The sequence below is a fragment of the Bubalus kerabau genome, chromosome 3 (assembly GCF_029407905.1).
Source record: "Bubalus kerabau isolate K-KA32 ecotype Philippines breed swamp buffalo chromosome 3, PCC_UOA_SB_1v2, whole genome shotgun sequence".
Classification (NCBI taxonomy): Eukaryota; Metazoa; Chordata; class Mammalia; order Artiodactyla; family Bovidae; genus Bubalus; species Bubalus kerabau.
In genome coordinates this window covers 37,538,859-37,557,089 of record NC_073626.1, presented here as the reverse complement: position 1 = coordinate 37,557,089, position 18,231 = coordinate 37,538,859, and the positions used below count along the sequence as shown (strand labels likewise).

Sequence of the window (18,231 nt, the reverse complement as noted above, 5' to 3'; positions counted from 1 at the left end):
GGGGGAGGGCGCGGAGGCAGGACAGTACAGAAAGTGTGCAAAGGAGGGTGGGGGGGAGGGCGTGGAGGCAGGACAGCACAGGAAGTGTGCAAGGGAGGGCGGGAGGTGCAGATGGGTGCCCCAAGCAAGTGCAGAAGAAGGCATGGAGGCTAGAAATGGGCTTTGAATACAGACTGTTTACGTTCAAGGCCCCACCTCCAAGGGAAGTTACCTTAAGCTAGTTGCTGAGCCTCACTGCGGTTCCTTCTCTTCATCAATAAAGTGAGAATAATAATAATGACATAGCCTGCGTGAGAGGATTAAGTGACATAAATAACTTGAGAATATTAGATAAAGTGGCATATAGTAAATTTTTGAGAAATGTTCGTTGTTATTACTGTCATTGTTATTCAAGAGCAGAGTGGGAAATGAGAGAGCAGAATAGGTTGGCACTCGCCAGAAGGTGACACGGCTGAGCATGCACACACCGTGACGGTAAGGTCCGGATCCCTTTATACAGGTCAGTGGGCAACCCTGAAGCGCTTTGAGCAGACCTATGTAGGGATTTGGTGGTCAACCTGCTGGGAGAAGTTTCTGAATAAAAGAAAAGCACGCACAAATATATTAAAATCATCCAGGTTGCGGGGGTGGGGGACAGGGACTATCGCATCGAAGGGTATGGTAGTGACCATAAAAGAGGGTGGACGTGAGAAGCAGAATGGACCAGACCTCAGAGATGCCTAGCTGTGAGGTCTGAGGGCGAAGATGATTGTGGTCAAAGCCCACTTTATGGTATGAAGTCTACTTGGCTGGAAGGATGGTTGGTGTCCTTGAGAGATGCTGGAAAGATGGCAGAAAGTGGGAGGGGAAATGGGGAATGATGAGTTCCAAGTTGAATGTCTGGAGTTTGAGAATTTGGGGACACCCAGATCTTCTTGTTCAGGAAATAATTTAATAAGTAAGTCAGGAAGAAATAGTCAGGGGTATAGGGAAGGTAGAAACTCAAGGGAATGGAGGAAAATCCCCAAGGGAGAAAACCCAGAGTGAGAGAGCAGGAGGTGGAGGTTAGAAACCTCGGCTCAATGGACTTGACTCCACCAGTGGTCCTGCACTGGCCATTTTCCACTTTATGCATGAGCCTCCCTGCAAAGCAGAAATTGGTTGGAGAAGGAGGCTGAGACTCAACAAGACTAAGTAGCTTGTCCAAGATCACTTTGTTAGAGAAGCCAGACAAGGAGGCAGAGAAACATCCCATAGAAGAGTAGAATAACAGCCCCTTATCAAGGGATTCAAAGAAGGGAAGAGGACTTGGAGGCTTGCTACCCAATGTCTCCATACCAGGACTCATATAGAAAATATTTGCATGGCACATGGCAGGTCAGTAGAGAGGCTGATCTTCACAGGGGTGATTTGCCCTCCAAACTCTCCTGACTCTACGTGGCTAGTCCCAGTCCTGAAGTAATCAATATCTCACCACAGCATTAAGCTTCCCTGGTGGCTCAGATGGTAAAGAATCTGCCTACAATGTAGGAGACCTGGGTTCGATCCCTGAGTCGGGAAGATCCCCTGGAGAAGGGAATAGCTACCCACGCTAGTATTCTTGCCTGGAGAATTCCATGGACAGAGGAGCCTGGCAGGCTACAGTCCACAGGATAGCAGAGTTGGACACAACTGAGTGACTAACACAAACACACACACACTCTGCCACTGTAAAGATCCAACAACTGGTATATCCCACTAATAAGAGCAGAAACCCCCTACAACACCAAACATCATTTTGTTACATAACGAAGAGGTCCATCTTGGGGTCCTAGAGCAGGGGCTTAGGGAACCAGGTGGTAAAAAGGGACACATGGGGGACTCTGGCAGTGGATTGAAAATATTTCTCTATTTTCATCACCCATATGGCTGAATGCTGCATCCCAGGCCTGCCTGTGACCAACCTCCAGCACACCCATGTGCCATGGCACACCAGCTGGGACTGATGGCTCAGAATTTGGTTACATAGTGTGTTTGACCTGGCAGAGGAGTAGGCTGGGGGGATGGTGGTTGTAAAGCAGAACTATCAGGCTTGGTGATTCGGGGGTCATTGATGGCCTTCAAGAGAGCAATTTCTGCAGTGATATGGATGTGGAAACCAGATTGCTAGTGGTTGGAACTGAGTGGGAGGTGAGGAAGTAGAGGCGGTGAACGTATAATACTTTTTCGAGAAGTTTAGCTGTGAAAGGAGGGTGGAAGGTGGGATGGAAGCTCAGGAGAAATCAGACTGGAGGAAAGGCTTTCTTGGGAGTGGGAAGCACTTGGGTGTGAGCCAGAGTGAAGCATCCAGCATAGAAAGAAAACAAGAAGAGATCTTCCAAGGGAGGGTAAGGGAGGGGCAGGAAGTGTTCAGGCAGGGACCCTGGAAAGCGGGGTCCTTCCACAGAGATCAGAGGAAATGAACAAAGAAAAAGGAGATGACAGGCATTTCGAGGTGGAGGGAAGTGCTCTGTGGTCTGGATCTTGCAAGTTGAGTGGTAGAGAAAGAGGAAATGGGATTTGAGGGGAGAGGAAGGTTGGAACTGCCCCCTGAGGATGAGACGGGCATATATTCAGGGAATATATATGGGTGTTTCAGGCAGAAATGAGGCCCACTGTCTTCAGTATATGGTGGTGGAACCTCAGAGAGGTCATGGGACTTTGTCCTGACATTTGTCACCCTGAGAATGACAGAAAGAACCAGTATGTATGTGCTCTAGGACATCAGGTAGTCAGGAGCAAGTGGGAACATACTGAGTGTGCGGTGGACTTGGAGTCCTTGTGAAAGATGGACTGTGGGATCTGAGGTAAGCAGGCTAGTGAGGATGGGCAAGGGTTATTGATGGGGAGTGGACTTGCTCTGAAGTGGGGCTGGAGTTCAACAGATGTATAGTGGGAGATGGATAAGAACATGTGGCCAAGAGCAAATGAGAAGATAAAGTTCCAGGTTTGGAGGCTGGTGCTGAGTGTTTCCTGTTAGTAGGAGACCCATACTTGCTCTTTCATAGTCTCCCCTGTACCACAGAGCTTCCCAGGTGGTGCAGTGGTAAAGAATCTGCCTGCCAATACAGGAGATGCAAGAGATGCAGGTTTGATCCCTGGGTTAGGAAGATCCCCTGAAGTAGGAAATGGCCACTCACTCCAGTATTCTTGCCTGAAAAATTCCATCAACAGAGGAGCCTGGTGGGCTACAGTCCATGGGGTCACAAAGAGTCAGGCCTGACTGAGCACTGCACCACCGCCTGCACCATAGAGATATCAAAACTTCATTCCCAAGACTCCCTTGACAGCTAGATTCTGCATAAGACCCACTGAGGGGAGGCGCTCCGGTGAGACTAGAAGGCATGCAGAAGGTTGAAGCTGTTTTCTGCGTGAGGCAGCAGCGTTAGCAGGGATGCGGGCTCCTGGGTCTCTGGCCGGTGTCCGCAGCAGTTCCACTCATGTCTCGGAGTGCAGGATCCTGGGATCTGGACCCTTGCCCCTTTTCACTCCTTCAGCTCTATGAGCAGTAATGACTATGTGAAGTATCAATCTCCGGGGAGCTGCATCTTCTCTTCTTCACTTTTAAAATCCAACCAACCCCTTTGCTGCGTATTCCCTATATTAAATCCTTCCTGTTTGAAATACCTGGGATGGTTTCTGTTTTCCAGATGAGACAGTTTTACCTGTTAGAAAGCCCAGGTTGTGACTGGGCATATGATATGGATGGCTAAAGTAAAGAGGAGAGGAAGGGCTTGGGATGGGGAGTTCTGAGGTCAAATAATTGAGAGATCAGGGAGTGCACAGCTCTGCACAAGAATTCATAGTTGAAGCTAGAGACTCCCACCCTCTCCTTGGGGCTCTGAATTCTATTGGGATCAAGGGCTCTTCTCTCAAACGTCCCTTCCCAGCTTTCACCCAGCCAGAGCACTGTCCTTACCCCACCTGCCCAAGTTTACGTTATCTTCTGCACCTCATGGGTCCCACTGACGGCTCAAACAGTGATATGTGTATTATCCCCATTATCCCTGCTACTCCCTCCTAAACTATGTCCACTTCATAGTTTTCCCACCTCCCCACATCTCTAGGGATGTATTTTGCCTCCTGTTTTTGACAAATATTATTCCTCAAAATAATTTCTTAGTCTGGAGCCCATGGAGATTCTAAGGGTTAGGATTTGCACAGTTAATTTCACGTGTATGTGTATATGCTTTTTTTTTCTTTAACTGAGAGAGGGGATATCATATTTATCACAGTTTCAAAGGGATCATTGTTCCCTTCACAATGGGTGTGGTTCCAGGAAGAAAAAGAACAATCACTCATGAGTCTCCAGAACTTAATTTGATCAAGATCTCTAACTTTTTCCTGTGATCTTGAGAAATCCATTTTCACTTTCTAAGACTCAGTTTTTTCATCTGTAAAATGGAAGCAATAATTCCTACCCTTCAGGATTATTATAAGGATTAGAAATAGTATAAAAGTCAGCACAGTGCTGGGCATGGTGACTTTTAATAAAAGCCAGCTATTGGAACTGAGGCTTCCCTGGTGGCTCAGATGGTAAAGAATCTGCCTGCAATGCAGGAGACCTGAGTTTGCTCCTTAAGGTTGGGAAGATTCCCTGGAGAAGGGGTTGACACCCACTCCAGTATTCTTGCTTGGAGAATTCCATGCACAGAGGAGGCTGGCAGGCTACAGTCCAGGAAATGGAACTGAGCTAGTTTGGATTCCTCCAGAAACAGACCATTAGAAGGAATTTCAGAACAAGTCTGGGAGGTGACCTGAAAATGTCAGTGGGGAGTGGGATAAGGTAGGTGAGAAGTGAAGATGTTCATTGAAGCACTGTTTATAATAGCCAGGACATGGAAGCAACCTAGATGTCCATCAGCAGATGAATGGATAAGAAAACTGTGGTACATATACACAATGGAGTATTACTCAGACATTATAAAGAATACATTTGAATCAGTTCTAATGAGGTGGATGAAACTGGAGCCTATTATACAGAGTGAAGTAAGCCAGAAAGAAAAACACCAATACAGTATGCTGCTGATGCTGCTAAGTCACTTCAGTTGTATCCGACTCTGTGCGACCCCATAGATGGCAGCCCATCAGGCTCCCCCATCCCTGAGATTCTCCAGGCAAGAACACTGGAGTGGGTTGCCATTTCCTTCTCTAATGCATGAAAGTAAAAAGTGAAAGTGAATTCGCTCAGTCGTGTCTGACTCTTAGCGACCCCATGGATTGCAGCCTACCAGGCTCCTCCATCCATGGGATTTTCCAGGCAAGAATACTGGAGTGGGGTGCCATTGCCTTCTCTGAATACAGTATACTAACACATATATATGGAATTTAGAAAGATGGTAATGATAACCCTGTATACGAGACAGCAAAAGAGACACAGAGGTATAGAACACTCTTTTGGACTCTGTGGGAGAAGAAGAGGGTGGGATGATTTGGGAGAATGACATTGAAACATGTATAATATCATATATGAAATGAATCGCCAGTCCAGGTTCGATGCAGAATACAGGATGCTTGGGGCTGGTGCACTGGGATGACCCAGAGGGATGGTATGGGGAGGGAGGTGGGAGGGGGGTTCAGGATGGGGAACACGTGTATACCTGTGGCGGATTCATGTTGATGTATGGCAAAACCAATACAATATTGTAAAGTAATTAGCCTCCGATTAAAATAAATAAATTTATATTAAAAAAAAAAGAAAGGGGGATAATCCAATCAAGCAAGTATTTTCAGTTGGAGCTCATTCTACTAGGGATCTCTGAGATACAGTGTGAGGCACTCTGAATTGTCCCCTCTAGGGGTGAGGGAGTGGAGGATTTACCTACCTAGTTCCCATCTATCATTGACTGAGGGCTTCCAGGGACATTAACTCCCCAGCACAACTGGCTCCCTTGACCAGGAAAAGCCCTCCAGCATGAAGTCTTAGGTGTTTATAGTAGCAACTTAGTTGTATAAAGATGAATGCTCGAGAGATAACAGCAGGGCGATAACAGCAACCGCTGCAGTGACTAATAGGAAGCCTTTCCCCTGGGCCCACAGTCATCATCGAGACAGTCCCCAGTCCTTGCCCCACTGGCCCTCAGCTTGTCCTCCGGGCTCTGTGCTGGACTAGCACTAAGGTATCTTGTGCACGCATTTCTGTCTCTTTGGGAGAACTTGAAGCTCTTTGAAGGCAGGGGTTGTATCTCACCCTAATTCTCTGATACTGGAACTTGACATACTAGCTGATAAAAAGTGGAAATACCTGGTACCTGTTTATAATGAATGAACTGCCCTCAGAGTGGCTGTTTGGAGGTTTCTGGGAACCTCACTCTGCCAGAGGGGTGACACCATTAGACATTCCACTCATGCAGTAGGAGATTTATGGCCCCTCCTGTTTCTGTGGCAGGCGCCTTTATCACAGCGTGTATGGCTCCTGAATCATTTGCCGAGGGATTCAGGTCTCAATATTTTAATCTCCAAAGCGATGATATTAGAAATTCAGTTTTTAAAAGGAACTGTTTAGGGTGTCAGCACGTTATGATAATTATCTGGGAGGATCGTCCTCCAAGCCCTCCCCCCCCCAAGCCCTCCCCACCCCTTCTTGAACTGCACTTGTAAGCTGTTTTTCACCTTAATACAAAGAGTGGGAAGAATACAAACTATTTATGTGTGTGTCTGCCACCCTCAACCTCATCCTCATCTCCCGTTCCCACATTGCCAACACATGGGGAGTGTACTCTGTTCCCCAGAGCACACGCCTGAATAAGCCTGATTGCTTTCCTGTACTTCTTTATAAAACTTTAAATATTCATTGCGCCATCAAATTAAACGGGATTCTTTGGCTGTCATTCTTTTCAACACTCTGAGTACTTTTCTCCAGGACCTGTCCTACCATCATCTGAAGCCTCTAGAGACTCGGCATTTATCTAACATCATCCCCTATAAGCGTGGCTCGCAATCGAGTGAGAGGGATGCTGATAGAAACAGGAGAGTGGGCCTTGTTTCTGAGATCAGGTGCTCAGTTGGAGATCTGAGGGACGGCGGTGAAAGACCGTTTCTCGTAGCTCAGAGAAGATTTGAGGATGAGAGGCCACACAGAAGAAGACACAATGGAGTGGGCCAAAGGTGAAGTGGAAACCACCCAACAGGTCTCTATCAGCCATCATTCATCCCTCTTTACCAAGTTTAAGGTCAGAATCCAGGATTTCAATATTCCTGCGCCAGAAACAAGGAACTGAGTTAGATGACATTTGGAAGTCCCTTCTAGCCCCTCAAGTCATTAAATTTCTTTGTCCGGCAGTGACGGAAGCTTAACAAGGAAGGCCTGGTGGGACCCTACAAGAGAAATTGAGGGAGGGAAACGTGAATATGCAAATCCGGCTGAATATTAAGTATAGCATTGTGTTAGATTTCAATGCAATACATTATATTTTAATCTACTTCCTCTGCTTGTTTGGTCCTTTAACATGGGAATAGATCAGCGAGCTGCGGACTAACGTGCCAGGGACTGGGTCACCATCTTCTCGCAATACCAATTTATAACTAGCCTGAATTGGATGAAGCGCCGCGCGGGAGAAAGCCCCGCGTTGCGGCTGCAGCAGAAGCGGCACGCCGCCGGGTGCAGAGCGCGGGGCGGGGGGCACGGCAGGCGGCCAGCGCTGCAGACTGCACTGCGGGCCGCCCACCGTCGCTGAATTCACCGCAGTGCGGGACGCGGGAGTTTGCCCAGCTGCGGGCCGGCGTGCTTCAGGAGCACGCGGTGCTGGACAGCGCACTGCGCCCAGGGCCTAAGGAAGTCTCTGAGGAATGGAAGGAATAGCATCGCCTGGACCACGAAGAGGGTGCGTGCAATGGGGAAAGCCCAGGTGATAGACGTCTCCCCAACACAAGTACCAGGTGGCAGCGTGGAATTGAGTAAGGCCCGCCTCCTTACTGGGCCTCAACTTTTTTTCATCCGCAAAACGAGAATTTGTTCCAGATGCTGTGACAGGATCTTGAGTGTTCTGGTCGGCTATGAATCAGTTGCTTGTAAGTGCGATAGATGCCCGTAGAACAGTGGCTCTCAGATCTGGCTGGCCATCAGTACTTCCTGTGGTGGGAGATAAAATCCCTATCTTCAGGCCTAAGTGTGGAGTTCCTGTTCTGTAGGCTTGGGATAGGACTAGCAATGTGCATTTTTAACATGCATCTTGATTGCCTCTTCCCAGGCACCAGTTCAGAGAAGTCTGAGAAATATTGCATTTGGAATATCTCTCTGATTTTATTTTCTCATCTCTCCACCATGACTTCTCTGCCCTCATATCCCCTACCCTCTGTGCAGCACACACACACACACACACACACACTCAGGAATCCCCATGCACAAATAACGTATTTAGTTCCCAAACTTTTAAGGTACTCATTATGTTCCAATGAAACCTTAGTTTTCTCAAAGAAAGATAAACCATCTATAAGACAAAGCATATTCTCTCAAGAGGTCTTAGTCTCACAGGGAAGACAGACAGGCAGACAGCTAACTATGATGCAAAGCGATAAGGCACCCTCAACAGGGTGTGTGGCTGACTGCAGCGTAGCACAGATGTGCAGGCTTCTGCTGTGTGCTCAGTGGGGCGGATGGCTGTCACCCTTGGGCAGGGTGTCACTTTCCCAGGCCTGCTGCATGAGTTTTTCATGCACAGTTTCCTCCGTGTCATGGACAGCTCTCCATCTGTGTGGTGCATAGCACCCCGCCAAGTAGAGTGATAATTGCTTTGCTCATTCATCATGGCATCTCAGGGGACACCTGATTTGCTGAAAGAGCTTCCTCCATCTAGTCTTCTGCATCACTGTCTTCCCATGTATCCTTTTGTCTTCCTCTTTTTCCAAGGTTCTCTTTCTCTCCCTTATTTATGTGTCTCCACCTTGACACCCTCAACCCCCAACAAAGAGTGTCTTTTTTCCCCTAACTCCATTCCTTGTCCCAAGCTGCCAGATACCATCTGTGCTGAGGGTGGTTTTGTAGTTGCTGCTAATGAGAGAGGTCCTTGAAAAGAGGAAGTTGGATTGTTCATCACAACATATTATGGTGAAAATGGAATGAGGTTTAGCTTCAGCACAGTGGCACTTTGGCTAGCTTGGTGCTAAGGAGATAGAATTAGCAAAGCAGGACCCAGGTAGCAGTCAAAGACCTTAGCAGTAACTGCAACCAAATTGGCCTCAGCATTGATCATATCTCCCTCTTGCCTAGAGGTCTATGCACAAGACTCCTTTCTCCTTCAGTTCAGCTCAGTTCAGTTGCTCAGTCGTGTCCGACTCTTTGTGACCCCATGGACTGCAGCATGCCAGGCCTCCTTGTCTATCTCCAACTCCTGGAGCTTACTCAAACTCATGTCCATTGAGTCAGTGATGCCATCCAACCATCTCATCCTCTGTCATACCTTTCTCCTCCCACCTTCAATCTTTCCCAGCATCAGGGTCTTTTCACATGAGTCAGTTGTTCACATCAGGTGGCCAAAGTATTGGAGTTTCAGCTTCAACATCAGTCCTTCCTGAATATTCAGGACTGATTTCCTTTAGGATGGACTGATTGGATCTCTTTGCAATCCAAGGAACTCTCAAGAGTCTTCTCTAACACCACAGTTCGAAAGCATCAATTCTTCAGCACTCAGCAGCACCTTTCTCCTTGGCAGATACCAAGTCCTTCCATCCTTCACCCCTATTGCTTGTCTTGTGTGCTCTCTTTTGCTAACCTACTACTTGGTATCCCATTACTGCTCATCTCATCTCTCCTCTCATGGGCCTGATGCTTTGGAGATCATTATCATTACTGTGTACTCTACAGACATATCCATTTCTGAATATCCAAACCTTTCCCTTTCATCCAGGACCTCATTCTGATGGAGACTCTCTTCTAGGTCCTTCCATGTAAACCACAGGTTTCTCAAGCTTCATACAAGTCCATGCATGTGATTAGAAAGTGCCAGAACCCCTTATCCCTATTCTGACAGTTTTTTTTTTCCCCAAAGTCATGGTAATACTCCCTTGAATTAACCTGATTTTTCAGCCATGCCAATTTTCACCAATGATGGCCATATTTTTAATGCCACATTCCTGTTTGCAACAGGTAAGGTTTGGAATGATATTTCTGTGTCTGCTTCAGCTCTAAGCAAAGTTTCTGATGTGTGCCATACACACATAGCATCGGGATTCCCCAACTTTTCCCCTAGATCATGTCTTATGTTTGGCTTTCTTGCTGAGACTGTCCTGGAACATACATCCCAACTTGAGTGGTTCTTTCTGCCTGAATCTAAGCCCTGTTTCTTGCATCAGCTTATCTGGGTTGATGGCTGATGCCCCAGAGCAGAAATCTCATCTAAAGCCAAGAGTATGTGCCCCCCCACCCAGAACTCAGTGTACTCCCATGACCACAAACACCCACTGTGGTGTCCCACCATCACATTGGCCTCCTTGGATGTGGAGCCAGTTCAGATCCAGCTGCAGTTTCCTAGCTCCTCCCTCTGCTGTAACATGGACTAATGAATGGACACTCAACAGGGGGAATTGGACATGTTCCTATCAGTTCCCTCAGCTCCAGCCCAACCCAGCCCTTCTCTCACCCCCTGACCCCCTATATTTAATTATCATGACAACTCATCAAGGTATTAGTGTTCTTTATGGATAGAAGCTGAAGTTCACAGGGGTTGAATAATTTGCCCATGCTGCTGCTGCTGCTATGTCACTTCAGTCATATTGGATTCTTTGTAACCTCATAGACTGTAGCCTTCTAGACTCTTCTGTCCATGGGTTTCTCCAGGCAAGAATACTGGAGTGGGTTAGCCATGCCCTCCTCCAGGGTGTCTTCCCTACTATTTGCCCATAGTAAACAGTAAGCCTGTGACTGTAACCCAGGCTATCAGCCTTCTTCATCCAGGAAAGATTCTCAGACTGTGTGAGCTTTTAGCTTTAGGGTGAAAAGAAGAACTCTTTTCCTATGAGTGCTTCCAAGATGGATGGTTCTTCTCACTCTTAGTTTGGTCATAGGAAGTCATAGAATTTTAAGGGCATTAAATATGCATGGCAAATGCCATCAGCATCCTGCCCACATCCCCTTAGCAGTCACTGGTTCTGTGCCTGCCGAGAGTTTCTTATTGCAAGCACCTGCATCTCCCTGCCTGAGGGCTTTCTCTAGCAGTAAGAACATGTGCCCCCACCCTCAGCCTACAGAGAACACTGTAAATGCTAGGGAGTTAACACCCTGAGAGAAGCATCCAATCAATGACATATTGGAATTTTGTGATCAATTACCTTGTCACCCCCTCATGAGGATGCCTCTGGAACACGTGTCCTACACCATCTATAAGTTCCCAGTGGGATTGAATCCCAGTCATTCACAGTGGTAAATTGTTCATACAGACCTTCTATTGGCTTCTTTCCCCATTAGACTTCCTGATTCTGCTACTGGTACTTCCTGGACTCATGTCTTAAATAAACTACTTGTGCTTGAATCCTAGGTTCAGTGTCTGCTTCTCAGAGAAGCCAGGATAAGACAGTCAACTTGAAATCTTAGAGGTCCTCTGGTTCAGCCATCTCATAACTAAATTAAGTCCCAGAGAGAGAGAAGACCTGCATACCTGGCAGACACATACCAGGCAGAGATGGACTGGAGCCACGGATGTCTCCAACTCTTAGTCCAGCTCCCACTCCATTTGGGGGCTCCTTCCTGTAACCTCTGGCAGCCACATCCCCAGAAGTCATATATCATTGGGAATGCACCACTAGGAACTGGTGGAACTGGTTGGAAAGTGGAATGAGGATGGTAGAGAAAGAGGGAATGAGAGTAGAAAAACCTGCAGTCCATAAATCTCATTATGATTCACCCCTGTACTTTGTCTGTCAACAAGTCATATCATTCTGCCTCTGTGGCCAGCTATGGGCTGCAAGAATCTTCAGCCTCAACCCAGGTTAATTGCACAGTTCTTCTGAGACTTTAGAACCAGAGACGTTAAAACAAACTTTGTGTTTGTGTCCTGGCAAGCTGCTGTATGCCCTTCTCAAGCAGCCACTGGTACTGCTGCATGCTGGCCTTGGTGCTGGAAGCTGGGTTGGCCTGGGTTGAGCTGGACTGGGCTGCCGGAAGGTAGAGATTGAGAACACCCTCATAGCTGAACAGGAGCTTTATAATCACTTATATTACCTCCTTGTGGTACAGGGGGAGATGTGAGACCCAGAGGACAGATGGGAGTTCTCCAACGGCATGATTATACCTGCTATTTAAGAAGATCAAATATAACTTGGCTTTGATTACCTCTGTCAATGAAAGGGAAGAGGAAGCTCATAGAATTCTAAATAGCATGTAATACAAAATAATTTCTATTTTGAGTATAGACTGAATTCAAAGTCGTTGGGGGAGCAGGGGTTGCAGGTGTACTTTTGTAATCATGTTGAGCCTTACTGAATGAGGCAAGAGACAGAAAGATGGAGAAGGTAGGGAGAAGAGTCAGGAGTAGCCAGCCTAGGGTTAAGGGTGCCCTGTGGACAGGCTACATGAGGGTAAACTACAAGCCATTCCACAAGTACAAACATATTTCCTTCACCAGGCCTTACAACATTGCCCCACATACGCATGCACACGCACGTGCACGCGCGCACACACACACACACACACAAACATGGTTTTAAGAGCATCTTATCTGCCACCTTTTTCCAGAATCTCCAGCATTCTCCTCGCCTTGTCAGTCTACCACATGCATTCTGAAGCCCTTCATCTTTGGTCCATCCAACCATATTCCCCTATACCTCTGCTGCTGAGCCCTGGGAAGAAAAGGATATGATCCCTCGGTGGGGAAGATCCCCTGGAGGAGAGCATGGCAATCCACTCCAGTACTCTTGCCTGAAGAATCCCATGGACGGAGGAACTTGGTGGGCTACAGTCCATAGGATAACAAAGAGTCGGACATAACTGAAGCAACTTAGCACTTATGAACTGTGACCAGAGGTTGGATCTCGTGCCTCAATCTAGCCCCTTTCCACCTTAGGACTTGGGCTTAGATGATCTACCTTTTTCTGGAGAAGGAAATGGCAACTCACTTCAGTATTCTTGCCTTGAAAGTTCCATGGACAGAGAAGCCTGGTGGGCTACAGTTCATGGGGTCGCAGAGTCGGACATAAGTGAAGCAACTAAGCACGCGTGATCTACCTTTCTTGCTGTCTGCTGTGGCAGTCCTAACCTTCCTCAACTTTGATATTCCTTTTTTGAAATATTTATTTTTTGCTGCCTTAGGTGTGGTTGCTGCATGCAGGCTTTCTCTAGTTGCAGAGAGTAGCGGCTTCTCTCTATTTGAAGTGCACAGGCTTCTCACTGCGTCAGCTTCTCTTGTTGAGCGGCACAGGCTGAGGATGCTCAGGTTTCAGCAGTTGTTGCTGTGGTCTCAGTAGTTATGGCTCGTGGCTCCACAGCATAAGCCTAGTAGTCGTGATGCATGGGCTTAGCTGCCTTGCGGCCTGTGGGATCCTCCTGGACCAGGGATCGAACTGGTGTCCCCTACATCGCAAAGTGGATTCTTAACCAATGGACCACCAGGAAAACTCCTTCTTCAACTTTTCTGAAGATTCTTAACGTCCCACTTACTCTCTGTAGATAACAACACTTCCCTGTTAGCAATGAACAATTGGGCTATTAGGCATGGATTCCCTCAACTCCATTAAAAGTCCATCTGCTCTCACAATTATGTATTCCTTCTTTCTTTCTCTCATAAAGAAGGAAGTGTTCTTCTGCCCAAAGAAAACCCCTCTATCTGTGACGTAGAGCCTTTATCCTATCTCTCCAAGGACATTTTCCCATCAATAAGGCACTCTCTTCCCATGTACCTCTCCCTTCCACTGACTCTTACCTCTCAGCACAGAAGCAGTTTCAAGTTTTTGTCATTTTATAAAGTCTTCTTCTAACTAATCATCTCCTTTTTCACCTTCCTTGAAAAGCCAGATTTTCTTTAAAAAGCAGCATACATTTCTCTCACCCCTACTCATCCCTCAGTCCACTGCACAATGATATTAGTTAAATCACTTCACTGATACGCATTTGGTTAGGACACCAGTGACCTCATAATTGCGACATCCACTTAGACTCCTCCCCTGCAATCCACTTCTTAGTTCATTTTCCCTACCACTTCACAGTTTTGAGCACCTTAAAAATCATTCTTCTTCCTTGGTATTTGTGACCATGGGTGGTTTTTCCCCTCTTAGATCACTCCTCAGTTTCTTGAGCACTCCTTAAAGATTTTGGTATTCGCCAGGATCCTGCACTTGATCCTCTCCTCTTCTCACTTTATTCATTCTCCCTGAGTAAGCCCAACCATGCTCCTGGGCTTCTCTCCCGTGAGTTCATTGCTCCCAAACACATGGTCTAGAGTATCCCTGTCCTCTAAACCAGGCACGAATATCCACCTTCACTGGATGTTCACAAGCACCTCAAACTCATCCTATGCTCCGCAGAAATTATCACCCTTTCCCCACAAGTAGTTTTTTCTCTTATTTTCTATAGCAAAGAACTTGAGTCACCCTTAACTCCATTCCCCACCTTCCTCATACCTTCCTATACCAGTATTCCATACATTACACATCTGTAGTTACCCAATACCTAGTCTTAAGGCCACTCAACACACACTTGTTTATTTGCCAATTAAACATTTTCATTTGATTTTTAGGTGCTTGTCTATGTATGTGTCTGTCCTTGTTTTATTTTTAGTAAAAGCAATTCTAGACAGGAAAAATGCAAATTATCACTCGTCATCTATACTTTAGTGTCGTTAAGTTTTCTGATAGGAGAATATGAAAGGAACACAGGAAGAAAGCCTGCCTTAGAAGGTACCAAATGGAAACAACCCAAGGTGGCTGGAGCACTTGCGTCAACTCTGCCAACTTCTCAATTTTCTCTGAGCCTTAGCATGCAGTGTTCACTAGCTTCAATTTACAAGAAGCTTGTTATTGCTTCACATCTATCTCAAGCCTGACCCATCTGTGTCTGGATCCCATTGACTCTTGCATCTAGGGAGATTTAAAGATTTAGGACAGAGTTGTCTGGTCTATAAACATAGCTATATTTTTCCTCCTCTCTCTCTTTCTCTCTTGCTTGCTTTCTTGCTTTTACTTAGCTAGAATGTAATTAAATTTGAATTGCAGCCAAAGCCGATTTGTGAGACAAGCATTTGGTTAGTAATATCAAGCCAACCAGGTTAAAAAAACATCAGCAAAACTTCAAAAAGGCCAGTAATCACATTGTGATTGAAATTCAGGCCTTCTCTTCTCATCCCCTCTCCTATTAACTCGGACAAGAGCTGGAATTCCTCTTGGGACTCTTGGCTCATTGCATTTTGCAGAAAGGTCTGGGTGTTTATGCGCACATTGCACCGAGAAGAGATGGGACTCGGTGTTTAGACACACATGGCACAGAGGGAAGGGCCACAGCAGCCCCCATAACCGTAAACTGAGGATTTCTAGTTTGACTAACAGATCCCATGATATTAGAAGAGGACTGGATTTAGCAGAATTGGGGGCTTAGGAAATTGGGATATGATGGAGGGACAGTGAAAGAGCAGGGAAGAATCAGATGGCTGGAACATCAAATTTTGGAACATGAGGATGGAATATAAGAAGAACACTGAGATTAAGAGTCAGAGGGAAGGTCTTTGAGGATCATTCTTTCATAAAACAACAGATTCTTAAGATTGAAAATGAACTCAAGTGGCATCTATTCTCACACCCCTTCACTATCCTACTGATGTGGAAACTGAGGCTCAGGAAGGAAATGGACTTACTCGAGGAAACCCAGTTGCATCCAATTAATTACTAACACATAGTAACAGGCCCTAGGCTGTGCCTGCTGGTCTGGGAACTTCCAAGGTGTCCTTAGATACAGTGTCTGCCTTCCTGAATATTATACCTGAGTAACAATGGATGCATCTCTCCCGACAGCCTGCACCCTCAGCTTTCTGTGACCTGCCGCACACCTGCTCCTGGTTAGCTGTGACCTTGGCCCTTTCTTCCCCAGATTTTCTCAGGATCATTTTTGGAGAGCTCCTTGAGGAGAACTGAGTACAGTCAGGAGTGTGTGTGTTTTCACATGAGTGTCTCGGCCAAGCAGGAGCCCACTGGCCAACTCTCACTCCCTCTTAATACCAGAGAGAAAGAGTCATAGAATGTTTATTACGTTGGGTTCTCCATGCCTCTGTCCCCTTCCTAAATGTGGCCAGTTCCTCATAACTCTCCTCTGTGGACATGCCAGGTAGATCTCTACTACCTCTCAGAGGTTGTATGTAAACCCTAAAGGGCAGGGATGATAGTACTTCCCCACTGGAAGTGGATTTTCTATCTACACTTGTTGGATGGATGGGTGGATGAATAAATGGACAGATGGGTAAATAATGGGCATTGAATGAAGAAACAGAACCCCAGAAAGTGAAACAACCAACCCAAGCTCATGTAGTTAGTGTCAGGCAGAGTTGAGACTAAAAGGCAGGGCTTCTAACTCCTGATCTCATGTTCCACGTGGCCCCCTGAGCGAAGACCTTGAAAGACAGAGACAGACATAGGAATAAGCCAGAGAATGACCAGCTTCTTGGTCAAAGCCAGCTCAACACCCTTGTGTGAAGCCCCTTAGAACTTAATAAACAGCATCAAATCTAGAATCCAAAGAACTGGGTTCTCATCCAGGCTTTGATGTTGGGTATACAAGTCACAGCTCCTCTTTCAGTGTCAGTTTCCTTGTTTGTAGGATGGGTTATATTTGACTGCGTAGCATTCAAAGGGCTCTGATGGGGTATTCTGAGACCCCAGCGTTCTAGGTGCCAATGGATACTCAAGTTCCATTAATTCATTTAGCCAACAAATAATAATAGCAATAATAAAAATAATCATTATGACTGCTATATTTTCCAGCTGGATGGGAGATATTTGGCTGGGAGGCTCTTCCTCCCTGTTGCTATTTGGGGAATTCAGAGCTAAATATAGCCCAGTGGCAGGCATTCCAAACACCATCGTCTCAAATTAGGAAATACATTTGCACCTCCTATCAACAGTCCTGTGGCAGACATGCTGACAACTCTGGCAAAGATGCAAGAAGACTGTTTCTGCCCATGAAAAAATCCATGTCTGCCTCCTAGAAAAAATGGTCTGGAGATTCTGTGGATAAAACTGATGGCAGAGTAAAGGGGAGGCATAGGTAAGGACTGACCCTATCACTCCAGAGGCCTGGTGTATAATCACTACTATCTACTAAACACTTACTACATGCCAGGGTGTGTGATAAGCAGTGTGTATATGCTACTTCAATCCTTATGGCAACCTTGAAACGTAATCTCTCAAGGCCACATAGCTTGGAAATAACAGAGGAGAGATGTAACTTTGGCTGTCTCAACCCAAGGTCCATGCGTCTTCCGCTGCATTGGACACCTCTCTGCGGTTCCTTCCTCTCCTCCTTCCTTGAGCACCAGTGGATATTTAACCACATTTCTTTCTTTCTTTTGTTGTTGGTTAGTGGCTAAATCATACCTGACTCTTTTGCAACCCCATAGACTGCAGCCCTCCAGGCTCCTCTGTCCATGGGATTCTCCAGGCAAGAATACTGGAGTGGGTTTCCAGGGGCATACCAGAGACTCCTCCTCCAGGGGATGTTCCCAACCCAGGAATCGAACCCGCATCTGGTGCATTGGCAGGAAGATTCTTTACCACTGAGCCAGCAGGGAAGCCCTCCTTTCTTTTAATATATATTTATCTGGCTGTACCAGTTCTTAGTTGCGGCATGCAGGATTTTTAGTCGCAGCATGTGAACTCTTAGTTGCAGCATGTGGGATCTAGTTCCCTGACCAGGGATCAAACCTGGGCCCCCTGCATTAGAAGTGCAAAGTCTTAGCCACTGGATCACCAGGGAAATTCCACTTAACCATGTTTCCGACCTTATACTTAACATACAAAGGTAAATAAGACTCCATTCTTGCCCCCTAAGGACCCCCCTCACCCAGTTAATGCTGCATGGATAACATTGACCATCAAAATTCAGCATGACACAAACAATAATAAAGATAAATACAGGGTGATGTGGGAACATAGACTGGGAGTGTCAGGATATACTCCAGAAAGGAAATAAATTTGAGTCAACACATAAAGGGCGACCCATAGTTAACAGACCATCAAGCAGTAGATGGCCCTCAGCAGGAGGAGTGCAGAGACAAAGGAAAGGCACGCTGAGGTTGGGGGGCGGCACCTGGGGTTCGATGGAGT

At 46.4% G+C, this 18,231-nt stretch overlaps 1 non-coding gene across 1 annotated transcript; it reads right to left on the bottom strand.

The window, feature by feature from the left end:
• Positions 1 to 17,808: 17,808 nt before the first annotated feature.
• On the bottom strand, positions 17,809 to 17,881 carry TRNAR-UCU (transfer RNA arginine (anticodon UCU)). Its single transcript has one exon. It is a non-coding gene; the product is annotated as a tRNA-Arg (tRNA).
• Positions 17,882 to 18,231: the final 350 nt, after the last annotated feature.